This window comes from Brassica napus, unplaced genomic scaffold (assembly GCF_020379485.1).
Source record: "Brassica napus cultivar Da-Ae unplaced genomic scaffold, Da-Ae ScsIHWf_2927;HRSCAF=3712, whole genome shotgun sequence".
Classification (NCBI taxonomy): domain Eukaryota; kingdom Viridiplantae; phylum Streptophyta; class Magnoliopsida; order Brassicales; family Brassicaceae; genus Brassica; species Brassica napus.
Genome location: NW_026016174.1, coordinates 16,652 through 21,965, shown reverse-complemented (window position 1 = coordinate 21,965; position 5,314 = coordinate 16,652). Strand labels below are relative to the sequence as shown.

At 30.5% G+C, this 5,314-nt stretch overlaps 1 long non-coding RNA gene across 1 annotated transcript; it reads right to left on the bottom strand.

Moving 5' to 3' along the window:
• Positions 1 to 324: 324 nt before the first annotated feature.
• Positions 325 to 2,058, bottom strand: LOC125602627. Its single transcript, XR_007334954.1, has 2 exons — positions 991 to 2,058; positions 325 to 659 (listed from the first exon to the last, which is right to left on the bottom strand). It is a non-coding gene; the product is annotated as an uncharacterized LOC125602627 (long non-coding RNA).
• Between the last annotated feature and the right edge of the window lie 3,256 nt (positions 2,059 to 5,314).

The following is a 5,314-nucleotide window of genomic DNA, read 5'->3' as shown; positions in this document are numbered from 1 at the left end:
TTTTGTAGCGAAAAAAATTCTCTACAACGACACTTATTCAGAAACGGAGGGAGTAATGAAGAAGACATCATATACTAGCCAAATTGAAAGTAGAAAGTAAAATAAGCAGGAAAATAGTGAAATCCGGCGGCCTACGCCGCCGGGAACGGTGAAAAAAATTTAGATAACCGTCAATATAAAGAGTCGCCTTTATTGTCGCTCGGAGAGAAAAAATATTTTAAGTGACTTGAAAATATCATTATATAATATAGAATGTCGTATCAAACATCTTCTCATTTCTTTCTTTAAAATTTTTCTTTTTTGCCACTTTCTCTATCGACACAATATCAACAAATATATCATCATACAATAGCTTAAAACTTACAACAACATATCATCATACCATCATCCCGAGTGGCATGATCTCTTTATTTTGAAAGAAAATTTCAGAATTACATTTATAGTGAGGAATTACGAAAATATATTTTCATCCAAATATTTTGGGATCCATGTGTTTTTGCCTTTTGGAAACCTTCAATGCCGTGGAGGGGGTGGAGGTGTACGAAGTCGGGGAGGAATTCTTATCGGACGAGGCTTACATAAGGACGGTGGGCATGGAGGGATGCGAAAGAGAAGGCTCCTTCCAACCGTCATCAGTTGATCGGGATGCTCTGTGCCTTCTACACCAAAACCACTTAACGAATTAATTACTACAACGCCAAGTTTTGGTAAAGTGGACATTTGTCTATCAATTCGCATAATCCCAACTTAAATAGATATATATTGTTTTATTTCGTCATCTATCACAATAAACTTCGGTCTGAACGAAACAAGACAGGAAACAAAACTACAATGGTTTATCTTCTGTTTATAAAAATTAATGTGATATAGTTAGTTGTGAACTAAAACCAAGCTAAATTAAAGAGAAAAAAAGTTCAAAACATTTCTAAATAGATCAAAATAATAGAGTAAATAGCTATGAATTATATATTTAAAGACAAAAAGACTAACTAAGTTCGTGGAGCTGTCTTTCTTCACCAAGGGCTTTATCCATATGGGGAAACACAAGAACGAGAAGGAGGAGAAAGAGAAGCATGGAAGATACTTTAGAAGATGCCATCTTAGTATTGTATCTTAATTTACTAATGAATGATGATCAGTATGACTCATTCGTATGCTTATATAGAATGAAGAGGTGGAAACTATTTATGGTTTGTGTGGTTTGTGTTAGAGTAGAAGCCATCGAAGACTTAGATTTCACTTATGGGTCTTGAAGTTTTGGTAGTTTTAGGCAAAGTTTATTCTATTATATTAGCATCACTCAATTTCCAGGATGGCAGGATATTATCATTTTATTTTAGTGGAGCAGATACTATAGATAAATTATAGATATTATTCCAGGATTTTATCATATTTCATTTCACTCATATATATTATAGATAAATTATTAAATTAGAATTTCAATATCTTAGATTTTTAATTGACTAGTGAATAACCCAAATTAATTTGCTTGACTATATAATACTACTGAGTTCGTAAAATTAGACGTTAAAGATTAACACTCCTTTTTTGGTAATAATAAGCTTTTGCTTTGGCTTAAACTTTAGCAATATCATAAACGATGTGTTTGTAAGATGCTCAAAACTCGCCTATGTTTAACAAGGACACGATCTCGGCAAAGTCAAGACACGTCGTCTGTCAAGGCCTTTAAACCAAATGGGTAGTTTGATCTTCATGACGGAGGAGACCAGATTCATACACCCACCCTATTAAAGGGAAAACACACACGCCAAATACGACGAGGAATAACGCCAATAACCGAATAAAGGATCGAGCAAGATCTATCACTAATGGAGATAGTGACAGCCCTCGATTTTCATCAGAAAACGGAAGATGAAGATGATGAAAACTCCAGTTCACCCAACATATCCCTCTGTTTCATATTAAGTGTCTTTTTGGGTCTGTGCACACGGACTAAGGAAACAATTAATTTTGTACATTTCCTATATAATAATTACCGATACACCTAATCATATTTCAACCAATAGAAAAATAGATTACTGAATAAAACTAATAAATTTTGCATTGAGAATCGAAAACAACACTTATTTTGTAGCGAAAAAAATTCTCTACAACGACACTTATTCAGAAACGGAGGGAGTAATGAAGAAGACATCATATACTAGCCAAATTGAAAGTAGAAAGTAAAATAAGCAGGAAAATAGTGAAATCCGGCGGCCTACGCCGCCGGGAACGGTGAAAAAAATTTAGATAACCGTCAATATAAAGAGTCGCCTTTATTGTCGCTCGGAGAGAAAAAATATTTTAAGTGACTTGAAAATATCATTTATATAATATAGAATGTCGTATCAAACATCTTCTCATTTCTTTCTTTAAATTTTTTCTTTTTTGCCACTTTCTCTATCGACACAATATCAACAAATATATCATCATACAATAGCTTAAAACTTACAACAACATATCATCATACCATCATCCCGAGTGGCATGATCTCTTTATTTTGAAAGAAAATTTCAGAATTACATTTATAGTGAGGAATTACGAAAATATATTTTCATCCAAATGTTTTGGGATCCATGTGTTTTTGCCTTTTGGAAACCTTCAATGCCGTGGAGGGGGTGGAGGTGTACGACGTCGGGGAGGAATTCTTATCGGACGAGGCTTACATAAGGACGGTGCGCATGGAGGAATGCGAAAGAGAAGGCTCCTTCCAACCGTCATCAGTTGATCGGGATGCTCTGTGCGTTCTACACCAAAACCACTTAACGAATTAATTACTACAACGCCAAGTTTTGTTAAAGTGGACATTTGTCTATCAATTCGCATAATCCCAACTTAAATAGATATATACTAGGTGATGACCTGGGCGCAGGGCGAATAAATTAAAATAATTATAAATTTTAAGATATAAATTGAAAAGGTAAAAGTAATAGTGACATGTATATATAGATTAAAAGAAGCAACGTTTGATATACAGATTAATGGAAATAAAATGATCCAATTTGGGATAACGATAAGCTTATTATGGTCGATAAACAATATTTGTTTTATTATTTATAAGTTATATCATCATATTTTATTATAATTATACTGGTTCTAGAGTACATAAAAGTTATAGAATAATAAAAGTAAACTGAAGTAAATAATATGAAAATGAAAAAAAAAGAACAAAAGAAGTAAATAATAAGAATTTTCTATCCAGTGGATTGATTAGAACTCAAAATTGTAAAAGAAGCCTATTATTGAACCTTAATATCCATTATCAGTCAAAATACATATGAGTCTCTTTTTATTTATCTTTTGTTTCAAAAAGTTTGTTTTTATTAAAAATTTTCGAGAAGACACAAGATAAAGGGCTACGGTCCGTTAGTTGGATTCAATATCTCTACTAATCACCTGAGATATCTAGATTTGGTTAACTAAGCTCAATTCCAATATCTAAGAAGGTTAGAAGCTGAATCGAGTGACCCAAGTCTAAGGGAATTCAACTGATGAATTGTAAATAGACAAATGAGCTATCAACAGATCTCAATATTTAAAGAATTCCATATTAAAAATGATATTTGACTTCAAACTTAACCCGAAAAAATTATATGAATTTCCAAATTTAATGTCTATCACCATTTATGTTAATTTCATAATACAAAAATCTTGTTGCAAAAAATAAGGAATTGAAAAAAAAATTAATATGTCATTCCATTTTGATAGTATTTAACAATCACTCAAGATTGCATTTAACTTTTTGTATACTTTTGATATACGGCATTTTTATTTTACAATATAGTCGAGTTTATATTGTCCATACACAATCATAAAAGTCACATATCCCATAAAATATAAAAAAATATTAATCAAAATTAATATCATGTACCAAAGTTTTATAGAAGAACATAATTATGAATCATTTATATTTTCCAGACTCTAAAAGTGTCATGTATCATTTATGAATTGTAAAGAACATGATATTTAACTTTAAACTTAACCAGAAAGTATTATATAAATTTCAAAATTTAATGTCTGTCAGCATTTATGTTAATTTCGTAATCAAATAGTCTTGTTGCAAAAGTTAAGGGATTGGAAAAAAATTATTATGGAATTCATTTTGAATGTATTTTACAATCACTCAAGAACATGATTATTAGCAATGTATTATCATTTAACATGATAATTAATTTCATATAACATTAATAAAATATGGATTTTTGTCTTATATATTGTCTTAGCCCTCAAATAATAAAAAGGAAATTCCATGGCACACAACTTTCTTTTTTGGTAAACCTAATTATGTAGTACAAAAGTTTTTAAAATAATTACATTTACTATACTTTTTTATATATGCATATCGTTTGGATATTATAAAACATGCTATATGATGAATACTTGTAAAAACCAATACAATATTTTTGTCTCATCTATTTAACTATAATAATATCTCGACTATGACTTGGTCAACGTTTTCATAAATTGGATTCTGTAAAAAAAGACTCACAAAAGATAATAAATACGAAAATATATCACGGATCAATAGTTTTGATGAATATAGGAAACTAATAATGATTACGCATTAACTTATTTGCTTAATTTGTGCAATCATAGGACTACACATTAAATCTTCACATGATTTTTTCTTTTGTTAGTCAATAATGAAAAAGCTTATAATATATTATGTCAAGTTACAATCAAATGATTAATGTCAATTTTTGTAATTAGTCTAATAAACAAAGGTTTTTTGAATATATGGTGTGAGAGAGCTTGTGGTGATGTCACGTAGGAAATGACAATTTTGATAATAACACATGAACTCACGGTTAGTTTTTTATAATGCTCCTCAAATAATAAGAAAGAGATTGTTTTATTCTGTCATCTATCACAATAAACTTCGGTCTGAACGAAACAAGACAGGAAACAAAACTACAATAGTTTATCTTCTGTTTATAAAAATTAATGTGATATAGTTAGTTGTGAACTAAAACCAAGCTAAATTAAAGAAAAAAAAGTTCAAAACATTTCTAAATAGATCAAAATAATAGAGTAAATAGCTATGACTTTATTTAAAGACAAAAAGACTAACTAAGGTTGTGAAGCTGTCTTTTTCACCAAGGACTTTATCCATATGGGGAAACACAAGAACGAGAAGGAGGAAGAGAAGCATGTAAGACACTTTAGAAGATGTCATCTTAGTATTGTCTCTTAATTTACTGATGAGTGATGATCAATATGACCCATTGGTATGCATTTATATAAAATGAAGAGGTGAAAACTATTTATGGTTTGTGTGGTTTGTGCTAGAGTTGAAGCCATCGATGACTCAGAT